Genomic DNA, 23790 nt, shown 5'->3' with positions numbered 1-23790 from the left:
CAAACAAGTGTGAGCAACAAGCAACTGTAGAATGAACCTTATGAGAATAGGTTGAAGATTTGTGGGTTGCAAAAATTGGTCAATAGGCAGAAAAGCAGTGATATGATTGAGACATTCAAATTACTGAAGGGTTTCTGTAAGATTAATTCAGAAGATATTTTTGAAAATAGGACTGGTGGTGGGAGGACTAGGGGCCATGCATGGAAGCTGGGCAAGAATGTGGTTAACAAGGGTGTTAGAGCTAGATTTTTTACTTGAAGAGTGCTGATTGAGTGGAATTAGCTGCCAGAGTCTGTTGTGGGTGCTACGACGTGAATGAGTTCAAGGCAAAGTATGACAGATACTGTGTGAATGTCAAATAGTTGTTCTTGACATGATGTTTGGGCCTCCCTCGATGAGTCTGTCGACTCCTTGGAGTTGCCTTGCCCATAATAATAATAATAATAATAAAAAACCCTTTAAGCAACTTAAATGTTTCATCATATCCCCTCTTTTTCTCCTATCAAACCAACTTCTGCAATCCAGAAGGGAACAGAGTACAGTGCTACCAATGTAATACATGGCTTATAATCTATTTATCCCAAAATCCATAACTTTACATTTCTCCACCTTAAACTGACACCCGTTATCTTTTGTCTATACTGACATCCCATTTGTCTTGCAAGCACTCCATATTGCTTTCATTAACTATTATTCTACTGAACATAAATTCTATTAACCTTACAAGAAAGTATCACTCTACTGATTTTGCATCATCAGCAAACAACAGTATGAAGAAAGTTAAGACGATGCAATTTGCAGAGTCTAGTGGATAGATAGGAGGAAAGGAGTGATATGATAGAGAGTAGTAGTTGGTAAGCTGCTGTTATAGGTTTAATGTTGAAGAGTTTTTTTTCTTAAAATGGTGAGAGATTGGGGGAAGCACAAGAAGCCATCCCTGGAAGCTGTATATGGAAGGTGTGAGCAAGGTAGAGTAGCAAGTTTTTTGTGAATGTTTGAAATGCATTGCCTGAGAATGTGGCGTCTGAGAGAATTTGAATGTTTTTAATGCACAGTATGATTAGCTGTCTGTATGACAATAGGAACCTCTTGGTGGAGTCTGACTCCAAGGGGTCTAGTAATAATAATTACTAGACCTCAAAGTAGTAGTAATAATAATAATATATGATTCATAATTCTAAATTATGATTATTTTTACACCATTCCTGGAAATTAGTGAGAGCGTAGTTAGCAAGTGTGTTAGAATCTTTGATTTTTTGTTTGTAGGATGGGAACTTGTGGAATGGTTTGCCATATGCAGTTGTGAGTGTTCATCAGTGAATGAATTCAAGGAGAAGTATGATAGGTGCTGTGTGAATGATATTAGTACTGGCCTCCATGACACTCTTCTTAGACCAATATACTAAACATTGATAATACTTGGATAATATTTCTTTGATGATACTTTATTATTTGATCCATTCTTCTCAAAAATTCATGTCTGTGATGATTTTTTAATTGTTTCCATCCAAACATGCATTTCACTTTAGAAATGAGTGGTATCAGTGGAACTCGCTGTAGATTCATGAATGAGCTGTTGTGTTTGTATACACATGCTAGAAGTATAATGAACAAGGCAGATGAAATGGATGCACTAATTGTGTCTGATCACCCAAAATTTGTCAGAATAAGTGAGACATGGTAGAAAGAGGATGACATCCTGACAGGAATAGAGATGGAATGGTATGATGTGTTTCGTGAGAACAGAAAGGATAGAAAGGGAGGGGGAGTGCTATTGATGATAGAGAAAGCGTTATGTCCATATAAAGTAGTGCCAGTGGTTTTGTGGCAGTATGGTGTGAAATAGAGGTGAATGGAATAAAATACTTGGTTGGATGTTGTTATAGACCAGGAAATGTGGGTGGTGGTGATAATGAAATGTATAATCAAATTAGCCAAGCAAATAAGAAAAGGATGATCATTATGGTTGATTTTAATTATGGCAATATAGACTGGAATGATGAGATAGCAACTGGAAGTATAGAAAATGAGTTTCTTGAGTTTTTGAGGGATAACTACCTCAGACAGTATGTAACAGAGGGCACACGAGGATTGAGGGTCTTGGATTCGGTCATCTCATCAGAGAATGTAATTATAGATGAGATGTCAAATCATCGACCAATTGGTGAGAGTGACCACGAGGTGATTACCTGGGTGGTTGCCAGCAGTGCGAGAGTATATGTAGAACTACAAGAGGGGTGATTATGAAGAGCTCAGGAGACAGCTTGCGGGTGTAGTGTGGAATGAGGAGTTAGCTGGAAAAGAGATCAATTGGGGGATTTTCAAAAACTGTTTATTAGATGCAATGTCTAAATTTATTCCAAGGGTGAGAAGGTTAAATAAGGTGGGTGGGAGATGAATGAATAAAGAGATTAAGCATGCGATACAGAGAAAAAGGCCATTCTGGAGGCAGCATAAGAGAAGTGGAAATAACCAATTCCATGAGGTCTACAAAGACCAAGCAAGGAGGGTGACTTGGTTGGTGAGTTTAGCTAAAGAATGGTATGAACAGCAATTGGCTAATGAAGCCAAAAAGAATTCTGTGGAATTCTTTCGATATGTAGCCAGCAAAAGAAAGAATAATTATGGAAGGATGACATTGATTGGAGAAAATGATAAAAAGACAGCTGTTGCAGAATGTGTGGTGGAGATACTTAATGAGCAGTTCATAAAGATCTTTCAATCTTGCGAATGTGACTTCACGGAGGGATTCAGAGCAGTTGATGATGGGGAGGAGAGACTTACTGTAGGTGAGCAAGAGGTGTATGAGGAGTTGAATAAACTAGATGTTAATAAGGCTGTGGGATTTGATAATATATCACCATGTATTCTGAAAGAACGTGCCGGCGAGTTGACACCTGCCTTGACATATTTTTTTAATATGAGTCTTGCACTGGTCCAAATTCCTAAGGAGTGGTAGGAGGGCAAGATTGTGCCACTTCATAAAGGAGGTGATAGAACTCAAGCATCAAACTATAGAACTGTCTGTGTGTCAGGTGTTGTGATTAGGTTGTTGGAGAAGCTTGGGAGAACTAGGATCCAGAATTCGGTTGAAAACAATGGTATTATCTTTGTTTGACAGCATTTATTTGCTAAAGGGAGGTCATGTTTCAGTAATCTACTTACTTATTACAATAATGTGACTGCTTCCTTGGACAGAGGAAAAGGATACACAGTAATATACTTGGATTTTGCAAAGGCTTTTGATAGAGTACCTCATGATAGGTTGACAGTCAAACTAGAGCAGATGATGTTGGATATTAGATTAGTGCATTAGATTGGAGACTGGCTATCTGATAGGTATCAACAAGTTGTGTATGGGGGAGTGATATCTAGGAAAAGAAAAGTCACTAGTGGAGTGCCTCAGGGGTCTGTTTTAGGTCCATTGCTGTTTAACTTGTATATTAATGATATTGGTGAAGATTTGGATGGAGATATTCAGTTGTTTGCAGATGATGAAAAGTTGGGATGAAACATGAAGAGTAGAAAAGATGTGGTGGCCTTACAGGAAGACTTGAATAAATTGAGTGAATAGGCACGGGAATGGGGATGCGAGTTCAATGTTGCAAAATGTAAGGTTATAAAATTTGAAAAACAAAGATGGGATGCAATATTTATGCTTGGTGAGGATATGTTGTCGGAGGTGGACTAATAAGAGATCTGGGGTGATAGCGGATAGGGATCTGAAATTTAGGGGACACATAGCCAAAATTGTTAAGACAACACAAACGCTTCTGGGAATGATGTGGAGGACACTGTCGTGTAGAAGTAGGGAGATTCTTGTTCCGTTGTATAAGGCTTTGATTAGGCCACACATGGACTATTGTGCCTAGATTTGGTCACCGGATTTTCAGAAGGATGAAGAGATGTTGGAAAGGGTCCAAAGGAAACTGACTAAGGTAGTTTCTGACCTCTGAAATGTCGAGTATGAGGAAAGATTGAGACGATATAATTTGCTGAGTATGGTGAACAGGAGGAAGAGGGGAGATATGATAGAGACCAACAAGTTGGTTAGGGGTTGTTATAGGATCAATGCTGGAGAAGTTTTACAGAGAATAGTGGGAGATCAGGGGAGAACCAGAGGTGATCTCTGGAAACTGTATTAAGAGGGTGTGAGTAGGGGAGTGAGAGGCAGGTTTTTTCATGTAGAGTTGTGAATGATTGGAATGCCTTGCCTGAGAATGTGGTGTCTGCAAAGAGTTTGGATGTGTTTAAAACACGGTATGATGAGCTGTGTGTGTGTGTGTGATAAAAGGACCCTCCAGATGAATCTTTGACTCCATGAGGTCTTGGGGTGGTAATAATAATAATAATAATAAAAGAAACTTTCACTGTTTTATTTAATTTATTTTTTCTTTTTTTAGTTCTTTCTCCTGTTTCTTTGTCGGAAATTTCATATTTGACTTTTTGAAAATTGTTACATCCATGCATATTCTCACCAACATTTATGTCAACAATTTTGTGCTATCAAACTTTTTGTGCATCATGCTCACTTTATATGCTCATTGAAGCTTCAGTAACTTCAGGAGATATAAATACATTATAAAAATTGCATCAAGTGCCTCATCCAAGCAGGATGGTCTTGCGGTACATAATATTTCATCTAAGAGACTGTATCCTCTCTAAATGACTATGCTTAGAGTCCTTGCAAAAAGAAAGAGTGGGAGAGAAAGAGCAAAATTTCTTCTAGAAACGCTATACAAGACAAGTGGTGTGGAATTATTTCATTCTACTAATCATCTAAAATCTGAATGATTGTGTTTTTCTCATTTATGGAAATGAGTTCTCTATGACTACTTATCACAATCATTATGATTTTTAATTATCATTTTTGTCATGATTAATTTTTTATTATTTTTTTTAAATAAATACATGTAGTCTTATTTGGACTGTAATATTAATTGTCCATTGCTGCCCTGCTGAATCATTCAGTAGGGCAACAATGCAGCTATTTCTTTCAGTCATTTCATATTTTATAAATGGGTATTAAATTTTTCATGAAAGTGATAATCCATAACATTTGTCCACTGTGCAGCTATGTCCAGTTATGCAGCTAACATAACAATGCAGCTATGTCCACTTATGTTGCTATTCTATTTTAAAATTTCAAGAGCGGTTTGTAAAGCAATATTAGTAAATAATGAGGTAACACAGGAGCTTACCATAATTTTGTTATTTGATAGGCCTAGACCTTTGTTTAAAGATCTAGGCCTATCATCCCACATAAAGCAAACAAAGATCCCTGTTTGCTTTATGTGGAATGAATGATCTGTTGTCACTGACAACAGTAGTTTTGAAACGAAGTTCAAACCACTGTAGAGATACCAAAGCAGTTAACTGATTGGCAGTGGACATTTGGCTACCCATTGAAAAATACACAGAATTTCTGTAGTCCTCATTGTCCCATGATTGGTGCTGGCCAGAATTTCATTATTACCCAAGACCGCATTGATGCAAAGACTCATCTGGGAGGTCCTTTTATCATACACACAGCTCATCATATCGTGCTTTGAACACACTGGAATTCTTTGCAGACACCACACTCTCAGGCAAGGCATTCCAATCATTTCCAACTCGGCATGAAAAAAATCTGCTTCTTATTCCCCTACTCATACACTCTTTATAGAGTTTCCTGGGATGACCTCTGGTTCTCCCCTGATCTCCTACAATTTTCTGTAGAACCTCTCCAGCATTGATGCTACAACAACCCCTTACTAACTTATATATCTCTATCATATCTCCCCTTTTCCTCCTGTCCACCAGACTCTGCAAATTACATCTTCTCAATCTTTCCTCACACTCGACATTCCAGAGGTCAGAAACTACCTTAGTCAGGTCTCCTTTGGACCATTTCCAACATCTCTTCATCTTTCTGAAAACCCGGTGACCAAATCTGGGCACAATAGTCAATGTGTGGAATAATCAAAGCCTTATACAGCAGAACAAGAATCTCCCTAATTCTACACGTCAGTGTCCTGAATTTTTCCCAGAAGCCTTTGTGTTGTCTTCACAATTTTGGCTATGTGTCCCCTAAATTTCCGATCCCTATCCGCTATCACTCCAGATCTCTTATTAGTCCACCTCCGACAATATATCCTCACCAAGCATAAATATTGCATCCCATCTTTGTTTTTCAAATTTTATAACCTTACATTTTGCAACATTGAACTCGCATCCCCATTCCCGTGCCTATTCACTCAATTTATTCAAGTCTTCCTGTAAGGCCACCACATCTTTTCTACTCTTCATGTTTCATCCCAACTTTTCATCATCTGCAAACAACTGAATATCTCCATCCAAATCTTCACCAATATCATTAATATACAAGTTAAACAGCAATGGACCTAAAACAGACCCCTGAGGCACTCCACTAGTGACTTTCCTTTTCCTGGATATCACTCCCCCATACACAACTTGTTGATACCTATCAGATAGCCAGTCTCCAATCCAATGCACCAATCTAATATCCAACCCTATCTGCTCTAGTTTGACTGTCAACCTATCATGAGGTACTCTATCAAAAGTCTTTGCGAAATCCAAGTATATTACTGTGTATCCTTTTCCTCTGTCCAAGGAAGCAGTCACTTTATTGTAATAAGTAAGTAGATTACTGAAACATGACCTCCCTTTAGCAAATAAATGCTGTCAAACAAAGATAATACCATTGTTTTCAACCAAATTCTGGATCCTAGTTCTCCCAAGCTTCTCCAACAACATAACTACAACACCTGACACACAGACAGTCCTATAGTTTGATGCTTGAGTTCTTTCACCTCCTTTATGAAGTGGCACAATCTTGCGCTCCTACCACTCAGGAATTTGGACCAGTGCAAGACTCATATTAAAAAAATATGTCAAGTCTGGCATCAATTCCCTAGCACATTCCTTCAGAATACATGGTGATATATTATCAAGTCTCACAGCTTTATTTACATCTAGTTTGCTCTACTCACCACACATTTCTTGCTCATTTACAGTCAGTCTCTCTTCCCCATCATCAACTGCTCTCAAACTCTTTATGAAGTAACAAGATTGAAAGACCTTTATGAACTGCTCATTAAGTATCTCCACAACACCTTCTGCAACAGTTGTCTTTATACCATTTTCTCCAATCAATGTCATCATTCCATAATTATTCTTTCTTTTGCTGGCGACATATCGAAAGAACTCCTTAGGATTTTTTTTTTGGTTCATTAGCTAACTGCTGTTCATAACTCACTTTAGCTACCCTCATCAACCAAGTCACCCTCCTTGCCTGGTCTTTGTATTCCTCATGGAATTGGTTATTTCCACTTTTCTTATGCTGCTCCATAATGCCCTATTTATCTGTATCCCATGCTTAATCTCTTTATTCATCTATCTCGCACCTACCTTATTTAACCTTCTCACCCTTGGAATACATTTAGACATTGCATCTACTAGATAGTTTTTGAAAATCCCCCAAGCTGCATTGATCTCTTTTCCAGTTAACTCCTCATTCCATGCTACACCTGCAATCTGTCCTGAGCTCTTCGTGATCACCCCCTTGTAGTTCCACATATACCCTTTTCTTTCAGAGGTCCTCACACTGCTGGTAACTACCTCATGGTCACTCTCACCAATTGATGGGTGATTTGAAACCTCATTCATAATTACATCCTCTGATGAGAAGACCAAATCCAACACCCTGAATCCCTGTGTGCCCTCTGTTATATACTGTTTGAGGTAGTTATCACTCAAAAACTCAAGAAACTCATTTTCTTTATTTCCAGTTGCTATCTCATCATTCCAGTCTATATTGCCATAATTAAAAGCGCTCATAATGATCACTCTTTTCTTATTTGCTTGGCTAATTTGATTGTACATTTCATTATCACCAACATCCACATTACCTGGTCTATAACAACATCCAACCAAGTATTTCATGCCATTCACCTCTATCTCACACCATACTTCCTCAAAACCACCGGCACTATTTCCCTGTTGCATATCTACTTTGTATGGACCTAACTCTTTCTCTATCATCAATAGCACTCCCCCACCCTTTTTATCCTTTCTGTTCTCACGAAACACATCAAAACCTTCCATTTCTATTCCTGTCAGAATGTCATCCTCTTCCAAGCATGTATCATTTATTTTGACAATCTTTGAGTGAACAGACGCAATTGTTTCTTACACTTCTAGCATTTGTATATAAACACTACAGCTCATTCCTGGATCTGCAGCTAGTTTCACTGATAACACTCATTCGATGTGATCTCTACATGGTTGACTGGGGCCATTTCCCTTTCTGCTTATTCATTTTAGAACCCTTTTCAATTCCAATTGTTTCCTCTTAATCCCAGGTCATCCCATTCCTTTCCTGTCTATGCATGCTTTCATATCCTCTTGGAGTATCCACCTTTCTCATTCTGTGTACCCCTGTCCACCCTGAGCCTGCCTGTTTCCGTGTTCCTCTTGCACTCCCATTCTTTCATTTTCCATACCCATGCCACTCTCTTCAATCTCTCCTTCTCTTCCATGTCACTTCCCACTTGATCTGATTCTTTCTCTGTGCTCACTTCTCTTCCTTCCATTAGCAGTCTCTCCACGCAACTCACATCATAAGCTCTCAAATGCAGTCCATTGCTCCCATACAGTTCACTTTGTTCTTCAAACTCATTCCACATATTAACAAACTGTACTCCCCTCTCCTCACACATTTCAACCAACATACCATTCATAATCCTTGCTCTCCGCATCATCTCACCACAGTCATACCTAGGCTTACTACCCTTCTTGTTGCACTATTCTCTTTTATCCATCTAAGCAGCCTCCTGATATCCATTCTGACATGCTCTTTGTCCTCTGTCAATTCATTCGTACCTATTAAAACCATCAACTGCTTCGCTTGCTCTTTCCTCATATCCATGCCTCAATCACTTTACTCATTTACCACCTGGAAAACATACCTGTGCATCCTCTCATCAGCACTCCTTTAATAATGGAGTCACCATACAATGCCACTCGCTTGTCTTTTGTTAACTTTTTCATACCTACTTGATTTGTTTTAATTGTTTTCACCTGAATATTTCTTAATTTCACTCTGCATCCATTTCATCTCTTCCCTCATCTGACCCAATTCAACTTTTTAATCTCGCTTCACATTCTCTTTATCATTCAATATTTCTCATTTTTGAATTCTCGACTCCCGTTTCACTCTCATTCATCCTTTTGAGTTTTGGTACTTTTGGTCCATGCGTCCAACTTTCACTATCATTCTTTCGATTTTTCCCACTTTCGAACCTTGCGTCACACTATTTCTGGTTTCATTCATTCTTTCATTTTTTCTAACCTTCAAATCTTTCGTCACGCTATTTCCGGTTTCTTTCGTTCTCTCAATTTCATTGCCTTCCACCACATTCGCCTCGGTTTTGTCCTTTTTACCCTCCATTATGGTTTTCAAATCACTCTTTTTCTTTTTCAATGATATTTTAACAATTTTTCGCCTTTCTTTCACACCATTCTTCTCTTTTAATTTAGCATTAATCTTCCCACAACATTTTCGCTACTAACACTTTCTGTCATCAAATTCATACACTCATCAAATCCTCGTTTAATTCACACTTCACACACACCCTCCTTCCCTCCATCCTAAGTGTTCACAAATCATCTATCTAATCAAAAGAATACATGTAGCATACCTCGCTCTTCATGAAACGACTGAAGTCTAAGTTAAAATCATGCACTGTCAAAGCCACCTCCATCTTTCCTCTGCCAATTACTACTATAAGGGTCAAAAACTATGAATTTGTAATCAAATTTAAGCAAAATATCCCACACACTAATAATACTGGTAGTGCACAACTTTTATAGCAGCTCTTACTCAAACAGTCACTCATATAAAATTAATTATTTCAAGAATAACTTATCTGAATCTGGAGCTCTTCTTACACACCGCTGCTATGGTTGCCTTTATGTAGTCTTTTAATCTGTTATAGATTTCCTAGAGTTAGTATTATCTTTCTCTCCATTTTATTTCGTTAAATTCATAACAACAGTCGTGTGTTCTTTTTCAGCCTTTGTAATTATACTAATTTCAGAATTCATTGTTTGAGATGTTGCAGACAGGAATTATATTGTGATTCAAACTACAGTTTGCTATTTCAGATGAAAGTCATGAATTTTTTCAATATCAATCATGAAATCAGAGAACCAAATCTGTTTAGGAGTTATAGCATGTTCCATTCCCTTTGATAACAGTCATTCTGCAAGAGGATGGCCAAAGATATTAATCTTCCATTCTATAACATATGCATTGAAGGAACATTTTTTGTTATAATACAAAGCATCAGTTTTTAATTCTGTTTAATTTGAAGAGAGGTCTATAGAGTCCTTGAACCACATTGAAAGATTCTGTAGACTAAGTTGTAAGATGTCAGTCATTTTAGTTTGTATTACTGCACATTTTAATGATGTATAATTAATCAGTTAATAATAATTTATTGGTTTGTAAATATCCTTTATGGTCTGTAATTGATTTAAAGAACTCTTTTTAACATCACACACACTTGCATATCACTTCAACATTGCATGACTGCTGTAAAATATATAAAGCAATTAACTTGGCAACTTCATTATATATTTGTAGTAAAAAAATATATATATATATTTGGTAATAATAATAATTTCCATTGCCTCCAGACTCTGCAGGCCAGTATCTGCCAGATTTGCTTTCCTTCATGTATTTTGGTTCTCTTGGTCAGTTTTCTGGCTTGTGGGATCAAAAACCCAATTTTATGTCAGGGAAAACCCAGCCACCTTCATATGAGACCTGCTATCTTACCTTCCATTGAAAATCTCCAATAAAGGTTCTTCATGTCCTAGACAGGATTCAGATCCTGGTCTTCTCAACCAAATGCTTTATCAAAACCCACTGAGTTATGGAGGTCTTTTATATATTTGTATAATGTTATATACTTGTGACTTTATACAGATATATAACAGAACCACAATAACATAATTGGTTTTGACGAAACATTTTGGTTGGAAAGACCAGGGTCCAAATCTTGTCTAGGACATGAACTTTTATTGAGACTTCTCAATGGAAAGGTGAGATATGCAGTTAATCAGTGCAGCCTTGACAACAAATTATCAAAATCCTATCCTAGTCTATTTCCAGAAAAATACACCATAAAGAAGGAGTATTTAAAGCAATTTTAAACCTTATGTGTTCATGGATGTGAATAAAATAAAAGATTTTATTACATTTATTTATTATGTTTTCATTTTTATTTATTTTTATTATGTTTTTAATATATATGTGTGATTTATAATAAGCAGCTCCAACAACATCTTATTAAGTCCTATCCTAGTCTATTTCCAAAAAATTTCAATTTCACCATCGAGAAAGAATATGTGTTCAAAATAAAATATAACATTTTAGAGCATGATCATATTTGGTTAGTAATTCTAATTGGGATTGACAATTCATGACTGATATAAACTTATGGGAAACCATTAAAGAGAGCAACATTTGGTTCATGCACATAAATGCAATCTACTGTTTTTTTAATTAGTTCACTCTTCTGTTATAGAGAGAACTTCATTTATATAGAACCTTACTTAAATCTGAAACAAAAAGGATTCGTTGTATTCTTACAAAGATCTAGTTTCATGTAAGATATCTTAATTTATTTAGAATTTGCCAGCACATATTGCTCATATGTACATCAGCATGATGCCTGAACCAGTTTAATATTACATTTTAATAGTTTGTCATAATGTGTGTCTGCTTTTACATTAATATATTAGCATACTAACATACCAGATATTAACACCTTAGCATTATCAAAGCAGGATATAAGCAATTAATACAATAGTTGCTTTGTATTTAATATTGTGGATCTGACGAAGACCTTTGTCAGATTACACATGACATTTAAAAATAGTTAATTGATTTGGTTGTGATTGGAGAAGAAATTAGCTATCTGAAAATTATCAGTCGTTGTATATGCCTGCCTAGTTGGCCGAGTGGTTAGCTTATCTGCTCTCCAGCCAAAAGGCTGCGGGTTCGAATCCCACCGTGGGCATGGATGTTGTCTTTGAAAATACTAGTGGTAGTGGTTGGCAATATATGGCGTTGGTGTAGATGTTAAAGGTAGTTGTGATTGGTGGAGACTGAGAGTTGCAGAGTAGGTACCCTCCCTCGATGAGTCTTGGACTTCCTGGAGGTGTTATATAATAATTTTATGTTAGTGGGTCAAGCGCTACGAATGTGCTTTGAAGAGCTCCTGATTCAGATAAGTTTTACTAGGAATAATTAAGTATATATGCGTAATTGTTTAAGTAAGAGCGGCTGTAAACGTTGTACGCTACCGATATTATTAGTGTGGGGTTTTTTTTTTCTTGCTTAAACTAAATACGAAAACGTTAATATTAGACCTAGTAACCTGCAGAGAAAAAAAATGGCGGCTGCATTGTCATTCCATGATTTTAATTTGGATTTCAGTAGGTTCGTTAAGTGTGAGGTCTGTTATATGTATTCCTTCGATTACATAAATGATTTGTGGATGTTTAGTGCGGATGGAAGAAGGGTGTGTGCGAAATGTGACCTGAACGAGGAATTGATGAATGCGAATATGAAGTTGATGACAGAAAGTGCTAGTACCGATTGTGTCGTGAGTGCACGTTTGAAAGAGAATGGCGAGAAAGACAGGCGAAAAAATGTTAAAAAATCAGGAAAAAAGAAAAAGAGCGATTTGACAATCGTAACGGATGTTAAAAGGGACGAAAGTGAGGCGGAAAGAAACGAAATTGAGAGAACGAATGAAAGTAGAAATGGCGTGGTGCAGAAACCGCAAGTAAAAAAAATCGAAAGAATGAATGATAGCGAAAAAAGAATGACTGATGGCGAAAGTTGGACGCATGTTGGAACGAAAGTACTGAACCAAAGAAAGATGAATGACAGTAAAAGTGAGAAGAATGATAGCGAAAGTTGGACGCATGTTAGTCCGAAAGTACGGAAACAAAGAAAGATATGTGAGAGTGAAAGTGAGAAGAATGACAGTGAAAGTTGGACGTATGTTGGACCGAAAGTACGGAAACAAAGAAGGATGAATGAGAGGGAAAGTGAGAAGAGAGGGTCGAGAGTTAGAAAGTTAGAAAGATTTAATGATAGAGTGAATGTGTCGCGAGGTTCAGAAGGTGAATTGGATTGGATGAAGCAAGAAATGAAATGGATGCGGAATGAAATTAAGAGAATGCAGGTCAAAACTATTAAAATAAATCATGATGGCATGAAAGAGTTAACAAAAGATGAGCGAGTGGCGTTGTATGGCGACTCCATTATTAAAGGTGTGCTAGAGGATAAAATGCACAAGGTATGTTTTCCAGGCGGTAAAATGAGTAGAGTGATTGAGGCATTGAACATGAGGCGGGAACGAGCAAAAGAGTTAATTGTATTAATTGGAACAAATGATTTGAGAGAGAACAAAGAGCATGTCAAAATGAATGTCAGGAGACTGCTTGGAAAGATAAAGGAGAATAGTGTGACAGGAAGGGTGGTCAGTGTGTTGCCTAGGTATGATTGTGGTGAAATGAGGCGGAGAGCAAGGATTATGAATGATATTCTGGCTGAAATGTGTGAGGAGATGGGAGTACAGTTTGTTAATGTGTGGAATGAGTTTGAGGGACGAAGTGAGCTGTATGGGAGCGATGGACTGCATTTGAGTGGTTATGGTGTGAGTCGCTTGGAGAGACTGCTGCTGGAAGGTAGAGAAGTGAATAGAGAGAATGAATCAGATCAAGAGGGGAGTGATGTGGAAGAGCAGGAGAGTAAGACAGGAGAGATTGAAGGAGTGGAAATGAATGTGGAAGTGAGTGGTATGAGTATAGATAATGAGAGAATGGGTGTGCAAGAGGAGCAGGGAAACGGGGAGGCTCAGGGTGGACAGGGATACACAGCGTGAGAAAGGTGGATGCTCCAAGAGGAGGTGAGAGAATGTGTAGGCAGGAGAGTAATGGGATGATCAGGGATCAAAAGGAAACAGATGGAATTGCAAAGGGTTCTAAAATGAAGAAGCAGAAAGGGAAATGGCCCCAGTCCAGCATGGAGAGATCACATCGAGTGAGTGGTATCAGTGGAACTAGCTGTAGATCCAGAAATGAGTTGTTGTGTTTGTATACCAATGCTAGAAGTATAAGAAACAAGGCGGATGAAATGGTTGCACTAATTGCGTCTGTGCACCCAGAGATTGTCGGAATAAGTGAGACATGGTTAGATGAGGATGACATCCTGACAGGAATAGAGATGGAAAGGTATGATGTGTTTCGTGAGGATAGAAGGGGTAAAAAGGGAGGGGGAGTGCTATTGATGATAGAGAAAGAGTTATGTCCATACAAGGTAGAGATGCAAGGGGGAAATGGGGCCAGTGGTTTTGAGGCAGTATGGTGTGAGATAGAGGTGAATAGAATCAAATACTTGGTGGGATGTTGTTATAGACCTGGTAATGTGGATGGTGGTGATAGTGAAATGTATAGTCAAATAAGCCAAGCAAATAAGAAAAGGGTGATCATTATGGGTGATTTTAATTATGGCAATATAGACTGGAATGAAGAGATAGCAACTGGAAGTAAAGAAAATGAGTTTCTTGAGTTTTTGAGGGATAACTACCTCAGACAGTATGTAACAGAGGGCACAAGAGGATTAAGGGTCTTGGATTTGGTCATCTCATCGGAGGATGTAATTATCAATGAGGTATCAAATCATCCACCAATTGGTGAAAGTGACCATGAGGTGATTACTTGGGTGGTTGCCAGCAGTGCAAGGACCCCTGTGAAAAAAGGGTATATGTGGAACTACAAGGGGGTGATTATGAAGAGCTCAGGAGACAGCTTGCAGGTGTAGCATGGAATGAGGAGTTAGCTGGAAAAGAGATCAATGCAGCTTGGGGGATTTTCAAAAAATATTTAGTGGATGCAATGTCTAAATGTATACCACGGGTGAGAAGGTTAAATAAGTTAGGTGTGAGATGGATGAATAAAGAGATTAAGCATGCAATACAGAGAAAAAGGGCATTGTGGAGGCAGCATAAGAGAAGTGGAAGTAACCAATTTCATGAGTTCTACAAAGACCAGACAAGGAGAGTGACTTGGTTGGTGAGAGTAGCTAAAGAGAGGTATGAACAGCAGTTAGCTAATGAAGCTAAAAAGAATCCTAGGGAGTTCTTTCGATATGTAGCCAGCAAAAGAAAGAATGATTATGGAAGGATGACATTGATTGGAGGAAATGGTATAAAGACAGCTGTTGTAGAATGTGTGGTGGAGATACTTAATGAGCAGTTCATAAAGATCTTTCAATCTTGTGAATGTGACTTCATGGAGAGATTAAGAGCAGTTGATGATGGGGAGGAGAGACTGACTGTAAGTGAGCAAGAGGTGTTTGGGGAGTTGAGTAAACTAGATGTAAATAAGGCTGTGGGACTTGATAATATATCACCGCGTATTCTGAAGGAATGTGCCAGAGAGTTGACACCTGCCTTGACATATTTTTTTAATACGAGTCTTGCACTTGGTCAAGTCCCTAAAGAGTGGAAGGAGGGCAAGATTGTGCCACTTCATAAAGGAGGTGATCGAACTCAAGCATCAAACTATAGGCCTATCTGTGTGTCGGGTGTTGTGGTTAAGTTGTTGGAGAAGCTTGTGAGAACTAGAATCCAGAGTTGGGTTGACAACAATGGTATAATCTTTGATGGACAGCATGGATTTGCTAAAGGGAGGTCGTGTTTTAGTAATCTACTTACTTATTACAATAAAGTGACTGCTTCCTTGGACAGAGGAGAAGGATACACAGTAATATACTTGGATTTCGCAAAAGCTTTTGATAGAGTGCCTCATGATAAGTTGACAGTCAAACTAGAGCAGATGGGGTTGGATATTAGATTAGTGCATTGGATTGGAGACTGGCTATCTGATAGGTATCAACAAGTTGTGTATGGGGGTGCAATATCCAGGAAAAGGAAAGTCACTAGTGGAGTGCCTCAGGGATCTGTTTTAGGGCCATTACTATTTAACTTGTATATTAATGATATTGGCGAAGATTTGGATGGAGATATTCAGTTGTTTGCAGATGATGCAAAGTTGGGACGAACCATAAAGAGTAGTGAAGATGTTGTGGCCTTGCAAGAAGACTTGAATAAATTGAGTGATTGGGCAAGCAAATGGGGATGTGAGTTCAATGTTGCAAAATGTAAGGTTTTAAAATTTGGAAAACAAAGATGGGATGCAGAATTTATGCTTGGTAAGAATATATTGTTGGAAGTAGAGGAAATAAGAGATCTGGGAGTGATAGTGGATAAGGATCTAAAATTTAGGGGTCACATCGCCAAAATTGTGAAGACAACACAAAGACTTCTGGGGATGATGAGGAGGACACTGACGTGTAGAAGTAGGGAGATTCTTGTTCCATTGTATAAGGCTTTGATTAGGCCACACATGGACTATTGTGCCCAGATTTGGTCACCTGGTTTTCAGAAGGATGAAGAGATGTTGGAAAGGGTCCAAAGGCGACTGACTAAGGTAGTTTCTGACCTCTGGAATGTCGAGTATGAGGAAAGATTGAAAAGATGTAATTTGCAGAGACTAGTGGAGAGAAGGAAGAGGGGAGATATGATAGAGACCTACAAGTTGGTAAGGGGTTGCTATAGGATCAATGGTGGAGAAGTTCTACAGCGAATAGTGGGAGATCAGGAGAGAACCAGAGGTCATCCCTGGAAACTGTATAAAGAGGGTGTGAGTAGGGGAGTGAGAGGCAGGTTTTTTTCGTGCAGAGTTGTGAATGATTGGAATGCCTTGCCTGAGAGTGTGGTGTCTGCAAGGAGTTTGAATGTGTTTAAGACCCGGTATGATGAGATGTGTGTGAGATAAAAGGACCTCCTAGATGAGTCTTTGACTCCATGAGGTCTTGTTTAATAATAATAATAATAATAATAATAATAATAATATGGAGGAGTGGAATAGTGTCCTAGAAAAGCATGTAACTAGTGATGTTTCACAAGATTCTTTTCAGCATCATTATTGATTAATTTATTATTATTATTAATATTTGACCTCCATGGAGTCAGAGACTCATTGTGGGAGGCACACACTATTGCACCAAATGCACATTCAACCATGCTTTAAACTGATTCAGTGTGTCTACACCCACAATACACTCAGGTAATGCATTCCATTCACCAGCCACTCCGCATGCAAAGAACCTACTCCTCACTCCTCTGCTCACACCGTCCTTACACATTTTCCAGCAATGGCCACTTGTTCTATCCCCCACTCTCCCATTCTGTGAAAAATCTTTCCTATGATTTTTCATAGAAAAATCCTGATAACAACTCCTGACTAGCTTATATGTCTCAATCATATTCCCCCCTCTTCCTCCTATTCACGAGGCTCTGCAACTTTCATTCCTTCAATCTGTCCTCGTACTCCACATTCCAAAGACCACTGACCACCTTTTATGAATCTTGACCAGGATATGTCACCATTAAACCCTAGCGACCAAATATATGCACAATAATTAATATGAGGCCTGATCAAGGCCTTATACAATGGCATCATAACCTCTCTATTTCTGCATGTCAGAGTCCTCTGCATCATTGCCATTATTATATGTAATATCTTCACAATTTTTTACTTTTTTTTTTTTTTTCCTAAGTAATTTAAGGAAATTTCAATCACTAGGATATACATTCAAATAAATTTTAATATACTTCAATATTTCGGCAATGTCACGTTGCCATTTTCAAGAAACTTAAGAACAAGACACGTGCACACAGACACAACAAACAATAAGTGAGGAAGCAGCAGGAAGCTATTATTTCTCCTAAAGTCCTGATGGTGCCCCCTAGCAGGTAATGTTGGTATTCTTGGGCGACTGGGCTGAAGGTCTTCTGATGTAGGTTTCCCAAATTTGAGACAGTCTCATGCAGCCAAATTTGTTGAAGTTCGGATTGTTTCTTATGGCCGAAGCTGATTCCATGAAAAGCCTTTCATACGTGTATTTACTACGGTGTATTATCGTGGCTTTCTTCCACTGTATTCTATGGCAGGTGTCCAGCGCATGGTCAGCAAGACCAGAGTAGCTGTACTGGTGAAACCGAATGTAGTCCTTGTGTTCTGAAATTCTGATATTGGCTGTCCTGCCTGTTTGGCCAAAGTAGGACAGCTTACAGCTGCAAGAGACTTGGTATACACCAGGTAGGTCTATGGGGTGGGGGGAAGAGGTTGGCCTTTAGTAGAGTGGATAAGAGATGCTAATTTTTTATATGGTCTGTAACAAGAAGTTAAATCATGTTTTTTTAGGATTTTTGTAATTTTTTCCGAGGTACCTCGGATATAGGGTATGGTGATGGATTCAGAGTAATCCTTGTTGTGAGGGGGGAGGGGTTACTGGTTTCAATCTTTTTTGGATTTTGGGGGGGGGGGTAGCCATTGGCTGAGAATGTGGTTTAGTTCTGTGGTTAGGGCATTGTCATTTGAACAGATAAGTTTAGCCCTGTTGCGTAGTGTCTTAATGACTCCATATTGTTGCGAGGAGAGGTGGTGAGATTGTTGGTGAATGTATCTGCCTGTATGGGTGGGTTTTCTATAGACTGAGAAAACCAAGGTTAGATCAGGCTGGCAGGTGACTAGTGTGTCTAAGAAAGGAAGTCAGTTGTTTTTTCTTCTTCCAGGGTGAATTTGATTCTAGGGTGTTGGTTGTTTATATGTGTTAGGAAGGAGAGGAGTGCATCGGAGCCATGTGACCAAATAATGAACACATCATCAACATAGCGAAGCCAAATGGTCGGTTTTTGTGGGGCAGAGTTTAAGGCTTCAAAAGTCTCCATATAAAAGTTGGCGAAGGGTGGGGAGAGTGGAGAACCCATGGCTGTCCCCTCTATTTGTTTGTAGAATTTTCCTTGCCAAACAAAATAGCCTGAGTTCATTGTGAACTGAAAAAGGGTTGTGATATCGGGAAGAAATTTAGCTTGGATTAGCTCTAAGGATTCTTTGAGTGGGACATTTATGAATAAGGAGGAGACATCAAAACTGACCATTATGTCAGCGTGTTTGAGTGTAAGGTTTTCTATGCTGGCTTTGAAGTGGGCTGAGGTTTTTTATGTGTGAAGGTGTGTTGCCAGTATAGTATGAGAGAGCTTTGGCCAAATGTTTAGCTAGTTTGTATGTGGGGGGGAATCAGTGCCATCCACTATGGGACGTAATGGCACATTTTCCTTATGTATTTTTGGGAGTCCATAAGTGATTTCCACTGGCCAAGAAGTGACCTTCTTAAGGAGCCTGTGGAGTTTTCTAATTCGTGAGTTGGTGGGATTGTACTTGATAGGGAGTTAAGTAGCCCGATCTAACAATAAAGCTTTCAGCTTACCTGTGTAATCCTTTTGGTTAAGCAATACTGTGGCGTTCCCTTTATCAGCTTTGGTGATTATTATTAATATCTTCACAACTTGTGCAATGTGGCCACTGAATATCAGGTCTTTGTCCACCATCACTCCTAGCTCTCTCATTTCCTCTACTTCTGTTAAAGTTTCCCCCACCAAGTGTATACTTCGCTTTGCATCATTGCTTACCAAATCTCAAACCTTACACTTTATAACATTGAACTAAGAGTTCCACTTACCTGCCCATTCATGCAATCTATTCAAGTCTTCATGTAAGGCCATAACATCCGCTTGACTCTGCATTGCTCTCTCCTCAGTTTAGCATCATCTGAAAACAGCTGCATATCACTAGTTAAATCCATCCCAATATCATTAACATACAAATTGAACAACAATGGCCTCAAAACTGACCCCCTGTGGCACACCACTACTGACCTTTCTCTTTTGGGATACTGAAATCCCATATACAATTTTCTGATACCTATGCGACAGCCAGTCACTGATCCAACTCAGAAGTCTGTTATCCAATCCCATCTGTTTCAATTTATTTAAGAGCTTGTCATGTGGCAGTCTATCAGAAGCCTTTGCAAAATCCAAGTACACCACTATATATGCATCTCCTCTGTCCAAGGTATTTGTCACCTTGTTATAGTACATAAGTAAGTTAGTGAAACATGTTCTCCCATTAACAAACCCATGCTGATAACCACAGAGAATGCTGCTGTTATCAACCCATTTCTGTATCCTACATCTTAAAATTCTCTCCCAGTACCTTCATCTCAACTCCAGATATGCAGACCGGCCTATAATTTGAAGCTATAGCCTTATCACCATCTTTATGCAGTGAACAGTTTTACCATCCTTACACTCCCTCGGAACCTGTGTTGTTGGAAGAATTTTATTAAAGAAGCATGTCAATGCTACTGCCAATTTCCTGGAACATTCCCTTAAGATGCATGGTGATATATCATCAAATCCTATCGCTTTATTGACATCAAGTTTATTTATTTCCTCAAATACCACCTTCTCAATCACAATTAAGCCATCCCATTCTATGCCCTCTACACTTTATTTCCTCATCATTCCACCCTGATCAAGATGAAACACACTTATAAATTGATCACTTAATAACTCAACAATGTCTTCTGCAGCAGTAACCGTTCTTCCACTTTCCTTCATTAACTTCATTTTGTCATAATCTCAAGCCTTATAATTTTACATATATTTCTCACAAACGTATGCATATGGCTAGGCTACAACCCAGGTGATCACTTCATGGTCACTTTCACCACCTGCAGGAAAGTGTGAAACCCCTCTCACAATTACATCCGCTGATGAAATGATCAGATCTAGAACTCTCGATCCTCGCATGCTCTCCTTTATGTGCTGCTTGAGATAGTTATCTTTCAAGAACTCGGGGAAATTCATTTTCCTTATTCCCAAATGCTATCTCTTCATTCCAATCTATACTGCCATAATTAAAATCATCCATAATAATTACTCTTCCTTTGTTCACTGATCCAAGTTATTTATACATTTCTTCATCACCACCCTTCACATTTCCAGGCCTATAACAACATCCAACTAAATATGTCTTCCTGTCATCCTCCATGTTACACCACACTGCCTCATAACCATTGCCACTATTTCTCCCTTTTGTGTCTACCTTATGTGTGCTTAATTCCCCTGCTATCAGCAGACTTCCCCCCCCTCCCTTCTTGCCCTTTCCATTTTGTGAAAAATACTATATTGTTCCATTTCTATTCCTGTTATGATATCATCTTCATTCAACCATGTTTCACTTATTCCAATGATAAACTCATCACTGAAACCATTTCATCTCCCTTGTGATATTTCTGGCACTTCTGATACTTTAGCTCTATTGCCAGTCCTATCCAAACCATGTCTTGGTTGTGATTTCTCTGCCACACCTGCCCACTCACCCTTATTACCACTTACCACATATCTGCTCAGTCTCAACTTCCCCACCCACATCACAAAATACTCAATTTTCATACATACATTCACTGCCGCTTTCAACATCCACTCTCCCTATGCCATGTCTCCCTGTCCACCTGAGCTCCTCCCATTTCCCTGTTCCTCTTGTATTCTCATTCTCTCTTCAGACTACTACTACTGTTTCCACTGTTAAGCATTTCTGTCTCTTCAGTACCACTTTCCTGATTTTTCCCTTCATCTCTTCCTTCTGATCTCTTGCATGCATCACACACTGTACTTCCATACACTGTATTTTCATCCAGCTTTCTCCAGTACACTCACTCCAAAGCCACTTAAATGCAACCCATCACATCATGCCTGTATAATTTCATTCTTCCCTCAAACACGTCATACATCCACAGACCTAACTCAAACTTCATACGTTTTATCATAATGATATTAAGCAAGATTTTGGCTATAATGTATACAGATAATGTTTTCATTCTAGTTTACATTCTTGTTTACAGATAATGCAAAGTTTTTGAGTGCTTTGAAGAATAAAATTTATACTGATACAAAATTAATAATGGAAAAAAACTCACGTACAAAGATTATTTAATAGTATAATTTTCGCCTGTGTGTCACAGCTTCAGTACATTAAGCTCAAATTAAACAATATTCCAAAAAGCGCCATCTAAGTAGCTGGTGTAAGATAACTAAAAAGGTCAATAACTTTCCTTAAAAAAAAAAAAAAAAAAAAAAAAAAAAAAAACAATACAATAAAAAGTTAGAAAAGATGAGCTGATTTGTAAAGTACTATCTCCCATAAAGGGGATAGACGTAAGCCATCGGATCTGTTTAAGTTAGGAGAATGAAGTAGAGTTTCATATGTTTCTTTATAAAGGCGTTCCATGAGAAACTGACTTTTGTGAAGAACTTTTGTCTTTCTCCAGTGAACTCTGTGTCTGGTGAAGATGGCATGTTCTGCAAGCCCAGACTTTTCAGGTTTAAAGTATTCAATATAAGATTGGTGTTCTTCTAGCCGAATAGAGGCAGATCTTCCCGTTTGTCCGAAATAAGATAATCCACAAGAGCACGGAATCTGGTAGACACCTGGATGATTAAGATGTGGAAGCTTGTCCTTAGGAGAAGTGAGAAAGGTGGAGATTTTTCTAAACGGTCTAAAGGCAACAAAAATATTCAGTGGTTTTAAAACTTTTGCTATACGTTCACTGATGCCTTGTAAATAAGGGATAGTAATGCACGTTATTTCTTCTGTGTTTGAAGAGGAAGACATATTAAAACTACTCATTGGAGAAAGACAAAAGTTCTTCACAAAAGTCAGTTTCTCATGGAATGCCTTTATAAAGAAACATGTGAAACTCTACTTCATTCTCCTAACTTAAACAGATCCGACGGCTTACGTCTATCCCCTTTATGTGAGATAGTACTTTACAAATCAGCTTATCTTTCCTAACTTTTTATTGCATTGATTTTTTTTTTTTTTTTTTTTTTTTTTTTTTTTTTTTTTTTTTTTTTTTTAAGGAAAGTTATTGACCTTTTTAGTTATCTTACACCAGCTACTTAGGTGGCGCTTTTTGGAATTATCAGTTATTGTTTAATTTGAGCTTAATATACTGAAGATGCCTGTGACACATAGGCGAAAATTATACTATTAAATAATTTTTGTACGTGAGTTTTTTTTTTTCCGTTATTAATTTTATATCGATATGTCCACTCACGGTATACCTCTTTTAAAACTTAAAATTTATACTATAGCTCTGTAGAATTATTTTTAAGGTACAATTAGGAAAATAAGAATTGAATGTTGTGTATTTGTTTTGGTTGATACATTAAAGGAGTTTGAGCATATTATATACCATACAGATGATAGTGGACAAAGAGCAAATATTTAGGGAGCACTTTAGCAAAACTTTGAAAGTAGTACAATGGATTACTTTAATGATGAGAAGAACACTGACATGACAAAATAAACAGATAGTTGTTTTATATTTCAGGCTACATTTTGGACCATAATGTAGCATTCTTCAGGTCACATTTGATGCACAGATTGATCTGCTGATCACCATCACAAATTGATCAACTAAAGCTCTGTGGCCAGTATATCTTGTTTATTACTTGTGAATATTCCTAGTCAGTTTCCTATTTTGCAAAATGAAAAACAAAAACACATTTTCAGGAAGGAAATAAATCCTTGTGAACTACAAGTATGAGACTGGTTATTTCACTTTGAGTCAAAAAAGCTCATAGAAAAGTTCCTCATATCCTAGACTGGAAAAAAATAGCTCTTTCCAGCAACAAGCAAATGTCATGACTTTCTTACAGCTACAGCTGTGCTGCAGGACAGTGAGCCTAAATTGCAGAATGATGATGATAATTTTGTTACATGGTGGTGACT

The 23790-nt window shown here is 38.1% G+C and overlaps 1 protein-coding gene across 10 annotated transcripts in view; it reads left to right on the top strand.

The window, feature by feature from the left end:
- Positions 1 to 23790, top strand: part of LOC150104358 (intermembrane lipid transfer protein VPS13A-like) — a 2072875-nt gene that overhangs the window by 1487370 nt on the left and 561715 nt on the right. The window lies entirely within an intron of this gene.

This window comes from Typopeltis vanoorti, chromosome 8 (assembly GCF_054136105.1).
Source record: "Typopeltis vanoorti isolate ZY-2024b chromosome 8, IOZ_Tvanoo_1.0, whole genome shotgun sequence".
Lineage (NCBI taxonomy): Eukaryota > Metazoa > Arthropoda > Arachnida > Uropygi > Thelyphonidae > Typopeltis > Typopeltis vanoorti.
The sequence above is the reverse complement of the archived record's forward strand: the minus strand, read 5'-3'. Positions and strand labels throughout refer to the sequence as shown.